The sequence below is a fragment of the Castor canadensis genome, chromosome 1 (assembly GCF_047511655.1).
Source record: "Castor canadensis chromosome 1, mCasCan1.hap1v2, whole genome shotgun sequence".
NCBI classification, from domain to species: Eukaryota; Metazoa; Chordata; class Mammalia; order Rodentia; family Castoridae; genus Castor; species Castor canadensis.
This window is the reverse complement of record NC_133386.1, coordinates 115,252,420-115,265,855: the sequence shown is the minus strand read 5'-3', so window position 1 is coordinate 115,265,855 and position 13,436 is coordinate 115,252,420. Positions and strand designations below refer to the sequence as shown.

General features: G+C 40.2%; 1 long non-coding RNA gene across 1 annotated transcript; it reads right to left on the bottom strand.

The window, feature by feature from the left end:
* Positions 1–1,416: 1,416 nt before the first annotated feature.
* Positions 1,417–5,785, bottom strand: LOC141414786 (uncharacterized). The gene is made up of 3 exons (XR_012439689.1): positions 5,328–5,785; positions 4,610–5,071; positions 1,417–2,150 (listed from the first exon to the last, which is right to left on the bottom strand). It is a non-coding gene; the product is annotated as an uncharacterized lncRNA (long non-coding RNA).
* Between the last annotated feature and the right edge of the window lie 7,651 nt (positions 5,786–13,436).

The following is a 13,436-nucleotide window of genomic DNA, read 5'->3' as shown; positions in this document are numbered from 1 at the left end:
TAAGGACGATTTATTGTGTGCACGTGTGTTTTAAGCCATTTTATTTTTAACCAAAGAAAGAGAAAAATAAAACATAAATTATAAGTTAATCTGTCACAAACGTTCTAAGGATGGGAATAAGTGTATGTCTTAGGGAATATTGTTGGGTCTGGAGACCTAAAGCAGATGAATGAGTATCCCATCCCCCATGGAGAGCACTATCATTCCTGCATCCTGAGAAGGAGTTGTAAATCTGCATTCCTGCTTCCTGAAGAGGAGATAGATTTGAAGAAGGTCTGATATATCTGCCACAGGGCTGATGAGCAAAATGCTCTCAAGATTGTTTCCCCTCCCCCAATAAGGAGCAAAACAAACCAGTTCATCTAAGAAAGTCGCGAATCCAAGGCCAAGGAAAAGACCCCACCTAACCCAGAGTTAAGACATCCATAAAAACCCCAGCCTTCACCTGAGCAGGGAGCTACCAGTTTCTGGGCTCCACTGTACTGCTCTAGCTGAAGCCTTTCCTTTCTCTCTAATAAATCCTATTTTCTATACCAGCTTTGGCTTACAAGTCAATCAGCTGCCCCATGAGCCAGTTCTCTGGCCTGTGAAGGCAAGGACCCTCCACACCAGCCTGCAATACTTCAAACTGGCACATAACAATATGAATTGGTGTCGTTTGTGTGTATGCATGTCTCAGACACCAAGTTAGGGGATTTTATATTAGAAACCAGGAATTTTGAATCCTAGTCCAGCAATTTTTGTAAGCTAATCTGGTACTCAACTAATTCTTGTAATGATGAAATTTTCTCCCTTGAAAGGTGACAGAGTAATAGTGTCGTCATTTTGTGAATCAGTGGCCATTTTATCCTCAGGCCTCATTTCTTGAGAAATGGAGCCTCCAGATAGCTCTACCCCCAATGGCAGCCCCACCCTTAACAGAAATTCCCACACCCTAAGACAGCTCCACCCCTAATGGAGACTCCTGCGCATGCACTAACTTCTTCAAGCTCCCTCTTCTATAAAAGCCACGCCTAGCCCAGAGTCAGTGCTGCACCATCTTTCCCTGGTTAGCCTGGCAGCTCCAGCCTGTCATAAAACCTTGGTCTTGGATGTGAGATTTTTCTCCTGAGCTTTCCTTGCTAGCAGCATTTTTCCTAACAAAAGGAAGAAAGGTGTTGGGAAGTAGCTCTTGGAATCGAAGTAGCTCTCGGAATCAGTAGCAGCCTCCACTAGCTGCTAGTACAGCCTAGAATAAACCATAAATAAATAAATAAATAAACTACTTTCCTCTTCCCCCAATAAAAGCAACAACAACAACAAAAATCTCTGAAGGAAAATCAAATACTGAGCAAACAGAAGAGATGGCCTCAAGTCAGATATGAAAAATGTGCTCACCTGTCCAAACTCAAAGAATGGACACACAGACACATGGAGTACAGTGAAAGTGAGATTTTAATGGCCATCTTGCAAATTTGGTTGCACCAGAATCAGTTACAGCATACATTATATTATCTAGCACACAGGTCTTTCCCCTGATTCCTCATTGGCTGAGTACTATGGGGTATACTTTCTTTTCCCAGACATAGCCTAGATTTCCTATTGGGTTATTTGAAATATGCCTCTCTTGGGATTGGTCAGATTCCACAGGTGGGCTTTAAGTGGTATCCACCTTCCTTTGTGGTGGGAAGGTCTCTCTGTGATATGCTGGCATGTATACAGTTTTCTCCCATTTCCTCATTCTATCCTGATTTACCCCTCCCAGTTTCCCAGTTAAGTTCCCTTATCAGTTGGCTCTCCCCCAACATCTGCAAGCTGATATGCAAGTAAGCAGTCACAGTTAAATGCTTTGTCTTGAAAATGGATCACCACTGACTATTTATAACATCAGGGAACTTAATTCATGCACTTTTCTTATAACAATCCTCTTAACTTTACTTAGAATGCACTTACTCTTACATTGGACACAATTTCAACTGGCCTGATTAGAAGCAGCCTGTGCTGGTGGTGGCAGCTGCAATTGATAATGAGGCAATACAGAAGGAGACATAATCTACTACCTCTAGTGGACGTCCAAACTCAGGCCTGCCATTCTGGAGTCTTTGATGTAGGGAATAAAGTGCTTCAGTAATCTCCAGGCATATTTCCATATTAGAGCAAGAAGAATGCAGCTGAGAAATGAAGCACAGATTGAGTTATTTCCAGTGGAAGTGGGAAAATATCTAAAATATTAGAATATTTTGGGTATAGTTTTTACTACATTTAAATTTTATTGATAGAGAGTATTTCATTTGTAGCAAAGGTGGGAAAGCACTTTTATTTCATTCATTCTTTTCCTTAGTCATTTATTTGTTCATTATTTTTCTTTATTACAAATATTAATATATTTTTATTTTTAATTGACACATAGTAATTATACATATTTAATGTGTACTTTCTGGCATTTCAATACATGTATAGAATATATAAGGATCAGATCAGGGTAACTGTCATAACTATCACCTCAATCATTTATCATTTGTGCTGGGAACATTCAAAACTCTCTCTACTAGCTCTTTAGAGGTAGACCAGATAAGTATGGGAGGAAAACACAAGACACACTGCCTAATGGCTAGTGGCTGATGCCACAGCAGAACTGCATTACAGCAGGACATCATGTGACCACTCAAACAGCAGAAACAAGACCACCCCAAAACCCCTGGGACCAACACAGCACCCGGGACAACTGCTGGCTGCCCTTTGCCTTGTTATAATGGTATCTCCACATCATTAGTTTTGAAAAACTGACTGTTCCCATCATACACCTGATGCCACAACACATCTGAAAACCCTCTATAAGGACAAAAAAGGGGAGCAAACTACTCCAGGAAAATCCTGACCCATTCATGGAATTCTTTACTTCTCCCCTCTCCTCCCTCACCTTATGTGTAATCCTCTCCTCCACTGAAGTTTGCCCATAAGATGTCATCCAAAATCCTGGGAGATGTGACTCTCTGAGAAGCCTGCACTCACCCCTCAAGTGTGTAGCTTTTACTCTACAATAAAACTTCCTCCTTATTGTGTCAAGTCCATGAATTATTTTCCTGATAGTGACAAGAACCTGGAAACTGGGTAGAGCGCTCATTCTGGTTCTTCTGTCAATGAGATGGCCCCAGACTCCACCCAGCAGCAGCATTTTGAAATATGTAATTGTTATCAACCACTGCTATCCTCTTCTTCACACCCTTTCCTGGCTCTAGTAACCACTCTTCTACTCTCTACTTCTGTCCGATGAACATCTTAGGACTGAATATTTACTCATCATTGGTACCGGTCATATGTTTTATGAGCCAGAGGCATCACTGTAATAAGATATTAAGGAACCACTGCAACGCAAGATGCCTGATTTTAAATGGACCTTCTGTCATTTATATAGGTGTAGCAATTCTTAGGCTCAGAATACAACCTGGGGAAATGCTTCTCAGATGAAAGGGAAATGAAATCCCTTGGAGTGCCCAGCAGAAGTGATCAGCCCAGGCAGTTCCTCTGAGAAGTTTAATTGTGAATGAATGCTCCTTACCGTTGTATACATCTTGTACATATAAACAGAGAAAAATGATAGAGGCAATGTTATAGGTTCAAAAGCATAAAAGGGAATGGGAAAATGAAAAAGAAAGAAAAGAAACCAAACAGATCAAAACAAAGATGAAGCCTCTGAACAAAGAAATGAATGTACTTAACCAATCTACTAGCTCAGAACACAGTAAATTCTTCAATGGCACCAGAATAATGCACCAACCTAAGGTGCACAGACCAGACGGAACAATGTCCTAAGGCAAGGTTTACCTTCACTTGCAAACTCTCTTTTAAACTTTGATTCTGTTTAGCTAATTAACAAGCCTCATAATATGGCAAGCCTATTGCATCTATGCAATCTGTTAAAACCGTCCTTTACAATTAGTTTCAAAAATCTATGGAGATACACACACACACACACACACACACACACACACTTTCATTATTTTTTTTTTTTTGTCTTTTTTGTTTTGCTTTTTTTTTTTTTCTATTTTTTCCTTTTTTTTTTTTTTTTCGGTGCTGGGGACCGAACTCAGGGCCTTACACTTGCCAGGCAAGCGCTCTTCCACTGAGCTAAATCCCCAACCCCACACTTTCATTATTTTTAAGTGACAAATCAAGGGTGCCATTTTCTTCTGATCTCTCTTTTCTTTTCCTGAGCAATTGAAAACCAGAGAAATCAAGTCTTACACCACAGCAAAATGCAATTAATAATAAAAGTGGTTCAACAAATTGTGAAATTGGGTAGTTTTATTTTCTTTGCCTCTACGTGGTGCCCTTCCTGAAACATCTTTTAACTTCCACATTTATTGAACACTTATTATTGCTGACACTAGAAAAATCTGTTCTTAGACAATATTTTGGTATCAGTTATTTATAAGTGAACACATGAGTATATAAAACACACTCTTAAGTGTGAGGCTAGGGGCTGGTGTCTCACTGATAAACAAGATAGATATACTTGCAAGCTAAGAATATAGTGTGTAAGTTAAGATGTTGCCTTCTCCAGGGTATCTATTTTTCAAGCAGATCTGCTTTTAAATTTTCTCAGATTGCAGAATAAAAGACACTGTACCTGGTACTATAACTGGGGGTGGGGTTGCTTTGAGGTTGATGACACAACTGATGTGGACCACTTCCCCTCCTGGATGAAGACATTAGGAAGGTGGAGACTTTGAGGAGTTTCTTTCTGGAACAAGTTGTTGGTCAGGTGCATATACTGTTCCATGTAGCCTTTTTTCAATGGTTTCCACCAGGTCACGGAACTTACTGCTTTTTCTTTTGATCATGATTTCCTTTGAGCTTCTCTTTGTTGAATGGCCTGGTTCCATCTGGTGTGGTGCTGTTCTCCATTCGCCTCCCTTGCCTCTTCCACACGTCCCTTCCCAGATCTGCTGAGGTTGATTTCCTCAGAATGTGAGCGAGAAAAGCTCACTGGGGTGGGCAAAAATAGGGCCTCAGAGACATCGTGTCATCACTTCTCAGTCTGTAACTTGGTGACCTTGGGCTAGTCACTTAGTTTTCCAAACGTCAATTTCTGCAGTTATAAAATTGAGTTAGTAACATCTTCTCCAAACATCTCTGTGAGAATTATGTATATAGGAAACTTAAATGACACCTAATATTTATCAAGCACTTCTGGAATACCAGGCACTTTCCTCAATATTTGACATTTATTCATCTCAGTAAATCATTAAAAACAACTCCATGGGGTTCATCTCATTTTTATCAAGCTCCTTTTATAGACGAAGACAAGGTGGGGCGGAGAGAGGCAGGGACCTTAAGTAACTTACCTGAGGTCCTGTGGTTGAGTGCCAGAGACAGATTAGGGATGCAATCTGTCAGTCTTCTGAGTTCAGAGTTGTAGCCACTGCATTATTGACAGCCAGTACCCCCTTCATGTCTTTCTTTTCTTTGAGTGTTCCCCAGTGCTTGCTTCCTGGCTGCTGCTTACTTCATAGCCAGTAATTCTCTCTGTTGACCCCTGCTGGGCACCAATGTCACAGCACTTGCCATCTCTTGCCTCACTTTAATTAACACTTGTTGTGCTACATAATAACACTGTCAGGACCCATCTCCTTAGGGATTCTCCTCTGTCTGTCCCTGTGCACCATAGCAACCTGGTCTGCCCATCTGCAAAATGGTCCCGAGCACCTGGAAGGCAAACACTGAGGTTAGTGCATAGTGGCCTGGCATTTCAACTCTTCTCTTCCAGTGTTGACCCAACCTGCAGAGGATTAATCACTTTGCAGCCAAACCGGTTTGACGAGGATTTCCAGATTCCAGGTTTGCTATCGCTCTTGTAGCTGTTATCAAGTATTTTAGGCCTGTAGAATGGAGGCGAAAGTAACTTACTCCACATAGCCCATAAAAGCACTGCAGCACGTTAGACTTTGGCTCAGTATAAAGAAGTTTCCTTTTTCTTTTTAAAACAGTTGTGATTATTTCCATATGTATAGTATGCCACTCTCAGAAGGATAAGTTCTCTGTCCATGGAATTGTTTAGGACCAAGATGGACTTCTTGTCAAGGGCATTGCAATGTCGTAGATAATAGTAAGAGCAACACGGATTTTTTCTTGTTCTTCTATTTTGGCAGTACTGGGGTTTCACTCGGGGCCTTGCATTTGCTAGGCAGGCGTTCTATCACTTGAGCCACACCTCCAGCCAAGCAACATAGACTTTTGTGTTTGAATTCCAGTATCACCACTTACTGGACAAGTGACTTAACCTTGCTGAGTTTCCTCACAGATGACCTGAGAAAGTCTGGTGGGTGGAGGGTTAAATGATGTGACATCTATACAAACTCTTGATTGGAGCCCATGCTTGTGAGGCACTTGGTAAGTGATCTCTGTTTATTTAACTGATGCTAATGTAGGTCCGTGTCCTTGGGCAAGTTACCTAATTTTCTAAACCTCAGTTTAGAAATTATTTTTTTTGTTTTTCAGTTATTAAATCTGCTCCAAACACTGTTTAGAGATGGTGTTCTATGTGCTTGACAAATGCCAACCCCTCTAATTCTGAGGACAGTCTTACAAGGCAGTACTGCTACTATATCTAGTAGAACTCTGCTTGCAATAGTTTCTAGGGCCTCTTCTGCAATTCTGTGCCCGAGCTCCTGTGACTGGCAATACTCCTAACAGATGCAGCAGACAACTGGGTTAAACGGGCTCTAATGGACTGTAGGACTATGACAGCTACCAGTTATCCTGGTCCTACGGGGCCAAACAGAAGCACCCCTCAAGTCCTATACAGCTCTGGGCCCATGCACCCAAATTAAGCATTCCTCCCTCACAGACAAGTGTGTTAAGACATTTATCCATTATCCTTTAAAGCATGAGCTGGCTGTCTGGAAAATGTTCTCTTCCTCCTCCTCCTCCTAATTAATTGCTACCATGTATGAAATACTGAAGTATACATGTATGTACACTTATGCCAAGACCCACATTACGCCATACATCTATGTAGATGTACTCGCATGCACACATATTTGAGCAGGAGAGTGACAGAATCCAGTTATGTTTGGGTAAGTTATTAAATGTAAGTCCTGCCTGATCTTATTTAGACTCCGGCTTATTTACATAGCTACTTTAATGTGCCTGGATCTGTTCATGTCCCTGAAGATCCCTTGCTGCCTCTCTGTGAGCCCCTCGTAGCACTAAGTAAATAGTAGAATTGATGTTTTCCATGACAACAACTTCTCATTATTTAAAAGGGAAAAGCTGCTTTGCAATAAACGGCGGTGAAACAAGATTGAGGTAAAAGGCAAGGTCATCAGAAGATAGAAAATGAACTATAGAGATCAGGTCAGTTAGTAATTATATATTAAAACTAACACCATGTATCTGAATCTCTCATCATAGGACTGATTTTCTGTGAGTCAATGCACGAGTTCTCTTTTTTCTGAGACTTTTTTAAACTACAGAAATTCATAGCTGAGAAAGAAGGAGGGACAAAAGAGAATCATTCCTTCATCTATTCATGTAACCATTCAAAAATCCTGCATTCAATTTTTATTATGGCTAAATGGGGTCCTGTAAGGTGGAAAGCTACAAAAACAACCAGATTGATAAAAGAAGCAAGAAATGGACTTTGCTAAAAGGTTAAAGAAAGTTGACTGCTGAATGAAATTGAAATTTTATCAATCAATACCTCTAATTATATGAAAGGTTATCATAAACCAAGTAGTTTTCTTTGCTGGGCCAGAGAAAATAAGAAGAAAGCCAGAAAGGTGTACAGCTTTAGTGCATACAACCTCATTCTAGAATTAATAGTTCTTGTGACTGGGTGGTATTAGCAAAGGGCGTGTTCATGGCATGATCAGAAGATAAAGAGCTCCTGTCCTCCTTTCTGCTGGTCTCCATTACCCTTTATACCGACATATCCTCAACCTCAGTTCCCAGGAAATAGAGGGAACATATTTCACAGGAAATAGAGGGAACATGTTTCCCATGAAACAGAGCTACTGATGGCAATTGCCCAGTCCACATTGCTCTGAGTCCCTGCTGAGTTCAGACCTAGCTCTCTTGCAGCAGCAACTTCCCAAGCCCCTGCTGGGAAAGAGCAGCAAGCTCTGGACTAGGAGGCTTGGCTTGCAGGTCTTTCTCCATACATTGCTTTCTTTCTTTTCTTATTTATGAAATGAACAAATTGATCTTAGTTCTAGTAGTTCTTAAATTTCAATGTAGAAGGAATAGTTACAATTTTTTGGGGGGGTGCTTATTTAAAATCCAGGTTTTTATCCCCTTCCCCACATAAAATTTTATTTAGTTAGTCTAAATGAGACTTGATATTGCTCAGTATTTGATATAAGTGATCTATGCTAGTGATCCTAGTTTTCTAGGGCTGTTATAACAATATCATAACAGCTGAGTGGCTTAAACAACACAAATTAATTTTCTTATAGTTCCAGAGGTTAGAAATCCAAGATCAAGGCGTCAGAGGTTCAGTTTGTTCTGGGGCCTCTCAGATGGCCTCCTTCTTGCTGTGTCCTCACATGGTCATCTGTCTGTGCATGGGTACTTCCAGTGTCTCTCTGTGTGTCCTATTTGTCTCTTCTTATCAGGTCACAAGCCAGATGGATTAAGACCTTCCCTAAAGGCCTTATTTTTAACTTAACCACCTCTTTATCTCCAAATTCTGTGCTACTTGGAGTTAAACCTTCAACATGAATTTTAGGGACCACAATTCAGCCCCTAATATAAGTGCTTAGTCTGTAGTAGGAATTCATTATATATTGATGCATGAATAAATGAATGAACAAGTGATATGAGCTGAGATTACTCTAGAATTCAACCACCTTTTCCTTCTTTACTGCTCACTGGGATGGGGTTTATGAGACTTCTCAGCCAGAGGGAATAAGATGTGTAGATTACTGAACCACAGTGGTATCTACCTTGAGACCAGGGAGGGGAGAAACCATGCTCACATATCATCTTACCAATGTCTTCATCACCAATGTCTTACAGTGCTGGAAACTGGAGTGCCTAGACTGCATTACCCGGAGAGGGTGGGGACAGAAAGAGGCAGTTAATCAACCGGAACAAATCTCACGACTACATGATATCTAAAGTTCCACAGATAATCTCAGCCCACCACTGAAGCCTGGTGTAATCATCAGTCTTCTTGTAGATGGAGGAAAATTTATTTATAAACTTTGGGTGGAGACACTTGGGATAACAGCTGAAGGAGATAAATTTTCTAGCTTATAGAATTCCTTTAGGTGAGATGGAAAGTTGCTAGAATGTGTCAGTAAAAATGGTAATGCAATGAAAGTAGTAATAAGAAATTAAAAAGGCAGTAATACTTTAAAAAAAGAAAGTGTGAGGTATACTGAAGATGAATGACAATCTCCATTGGATCTATATAGGTGGATAAAATATCGTAATGTCACTGGGAGCAATGTTTCTAGGTGGCTTTTATGAATATCTTCATTGAAGGCCTTGATCCCAGGCTGCATTGAATTGCCTTTTCTTTATACTTATTAATGTGAGAGCAAATATTTGTTTCCTCAACTGTACCAGTGGTTCCTGAGAGCAACAATCACACTTTATTTATTAAGAACTCTAAATGGCCAAAAAAAACACATGAAGAAATGCTTAACATCCCATAAAGGAAATGCAAATCAAAATCACGTTAAGATTTCACTAAGCTATGGAAACAGCCAAGATGCCCCACTACTGATGAATGGGTTAAGAAAATGTGGTATTTATGCACAATGGAATTTTACTCAGCCATAAAGAAGAATGAAATTTTGTCATTTGTAGGTAAGTGGATGGAACTGGAGAACACTATCATAAGTGAAGTTAGCCAGGTCCAGAAAGCCAGGTCTCTCATGTGTGGAATTTAGACCAAATACAAATATAAGTAATATTATGAAAAACAGGCCATGCTAAGGGGAGTTCACATATAGGAGAGGGAGGGTAAAAGAAAGAAGTTAAGAAGGTGTATATGGTTGATGCATTCTCTATACAAGAATGTAGAATTTTTAAACCTGTTGAAATCACCATAAGAAGTAGACTAAGGTTGAAAGGAGAAAAATAGACATGAACCAATTCAGGTTATTATATATATGGAAATGTCATAGTGAAACTCCCTATATAACTATCTTAAGCAAACAAAAATGTCATTTTTTTTTACAAACACAGAGAAAAGGAGGATGGAACAGGTCCTGTCTGTTGGTACCAGTGGGAGGGGCAAGAGGGGAGAGGGTTTAGGAGGGTGAATATGGTGCAAATACTGTGTACACATGTGTGTAAATGGAAAAATGAGACCTGTGGAAATTATTCCAGAAATGGAGAGAGGGAGGATAAAGGAGAATGATGGAGGGGGTGAATTCAACTATGATATATATGATATACTGTAAGAACTTTTGTAAATGCCACAGTGTACCCCCAGTACAACAATTTTTTTAAAAAAGAGAATAAAATAATCACACCTTATTTATTTCTGCATCTTCTGTACCTGCTATGTTGCCTGCAGAAACTGTTTGTTGGATGAATGACAACAAGGAGATTTAAACGTTATTGCCTAGAAAATATTGCCAAAATGTTTTAAGGCAGATTAGACTGAGGCTCATTAATCACTGCCATGATCATGCTAATATATTCTGCTCTCAGTGGTTTTAGTTACAGAATTTTTAAAAAGCAGTTTTTAGTCTAAGGTCAAAATGTATTAGCATGAGGAGAACAAACCATGTTTGAGGGTACAAAAGTATCCCAGGGAAGGGTGCTTGCCTCCCTCACCTCTGAGAATGCAAACTGACTTTCATATTATCCCAGGTCACATATAATGGAAAAGTAAGTACATGGTAGGGGTCACCTAGCAGCAAAATCCCAGCAAACACTTCCCAAAATCGGCTCCTGCTCCCCATAGACACATTGTTGCTTCACTCAGTAGTATAGTGAATAGTAGATCAGCCCCGATTATTAATACCAATGACACTATTCTCTGTGAAATCAGTTTATGACAAAGAATTATTTAGCTCCCAAGCTCCTAGGGCCCAGCCAAGTACCTGCCAGAGACAGAGTCATGAGGGATTATTATTAATTATCTGTCCAATTATTCCTTTCTCCCTTAGGACCTGCAACAATATGCACTCCACATCTAATGACAGCAGGAAATTCAGGGTCCTTGAACAGAGAGATAGTCCGGGAGCCTTTTAGCAGGGAACATAGTCTCTAACAAGCCTTCAGAGCCACACAGAACTGTGTGCGGGGTCACTGTCACCTCGCATCTTCTGGCTCCCTTCCTCCTCCTCCCCTAAGTGTCCTCATCTCTGCCCATTCTCAGGAAATCCTTCCTTAGCTCTACCCATCTTGAGATTTCTCATTGTGCTCCTGAGAAAACTCTTTTCATTTTTTAAAAAAGCAACTTGGGATGATAAAGGACTATAAAACAATAAAGCTGAATAGGGCTTTTGAAACAATTGTGAAATACACATAAAACCTGCCACCTAAACCACTTTGAAGTGTGTGACTCAGTAGCACACAATACAATCACAGTGTTGTGCCACCATCACCACTGTCTAGTTTCAGAACATTTTCCTCAACTTTACCATTCTGGCAGGCAGTCACTCTGCACTCCTTCTAACCCTGGCCTTCAGCAGTTGTCTCTACGGATTTGCTTATGCAGAATATCTCATATTCGGGATCTGTCCTTTTGCAACTAGCTTCTTTCTGTTGATCGGCACATCACTTTATAGCATGTGTTGGTTCTTCATTCTCTTTTAAGATAAAGTTCTATTATATCGAAATACCACATTTTGTTTACTAATTTATGGACGTTGGGTTGTTTCTACTGCCAACTTTTTTAAGGGTAGCTCTGTGCATCATATCTATTTTCTTTCTTTCTTTCTTTTTGGTTCTGGGGATTGAACTCAGGGCCTACATCTTGAGCCACTCCACCAGCCCTTTTATGTATTGGGTATTTTTGAGATAGGGTCTTGTGAACTATTTGCCTAGGCTGGCTTTGAACCTTGATCCTCCTGATCTCTGCCTCCTGAAGTAGCTAGGATTACAGGCCTGAGCCACTGGCACCCGCCTGTATCTATTTTCTTAATCTAATGGGATTTGGTTTCTGCCCTAACAAGAGTGGCAACCAGTACTGATGACAGCCTGTGATTATGGAGAGCTCGCCCTATCCTGGCCACCTTGCTTTACAAGAGTAATTCCCTCTAATCCTTTGGGGCAAAAGCTTGTGCAATCTGGTCTTACACCAGGCAGCCCAGCAGCGGGGCAAGGGATGAAAATCTAGCCCAGGCCCAGAGGTTTAGCTAGCTGAGTGTCTCACTCAGGTTGCTTCTGTCTCCAGAGAGGCACTGGGCTCTACTGCACAAAAGCAGCCCTGCCAACAACCCTTTGATGCAAATGTTACCACTGCTCCCTAACTTCTTAAACATCATGCAGCTAACAGAGAGGAGGAAGATGTGCTTGAAGTAAGATCTGAGCCTGTATCTATGTACCCTTAGTTACTACCTGCGCTAGGGTAATATTGGGGAAACCATTTGTGGCCTCTTTTCTTCTTCCAAGATTTCTTTGTACTACAATCCAAAGTAAGTGGTATTTTACTAGTGGTGACCTAGTACATAATGCATGTATTAAAACAAAAAAAGTTTCATGAAATTTTGCTTAACCTTAGAACCTGTAATATACTTTTCCATTTTATCTCATTTTGTAAAAAAAAATACTGATCAAGAGCCACTAAATTCTTTTCTAACCATTTGTTGCACACAGTTTATAAGCCCTAGCCAAAATCCACTTTTTCAAGGTTTTTTTCTCCTTCCATTTTTGGTAACATGAGACACTGTTAGATGGACTCTAGGTCTTGAAACACAACCTGTTTGTGTATCACTCTCTCACGGACCCCAGAGCATGTTTCAGCTTTATTCCTGTACTTCAATTGAAATGTCTGCTGTATACCTGAAATACAAGAGATTCCAAACTGAACTCATTGTTCCTGCCTCCCTCTCCACTTTTTAGAAACTATTCTGTCTCCACTGTTTGCTAATTCAGTTAATGCCTGCTCTACCTTTCCAGTTCTCCAAGGTTTATAAAGAACTTTTGAAACCGAAAGGTTGAATAAGCATTTTTAAACAGCACAAGAAAAGATGTTGCATATTATTAGTCATCAAATAAAAATTAAAGCCACAGCGAGAAATTATTATACACTCAAAAGAATGTCTAACGTTAAAAAGTCTGACAATGCGAGTGCCAGCAAACATGGAATAACTGAAGTTTGCATATATTGCTGATGGGAATATAAAGAGTAGTACAGCTGCTTTGGAGAACTGAGTGACTATTTCTTGTACAGTTAAACCCATACTTTCCACATTCTCTAACAGTTTTATCCCTAGATACTTCCTGCATGGGAGATGAAAGCATATATCTACACAGACATAATCCAC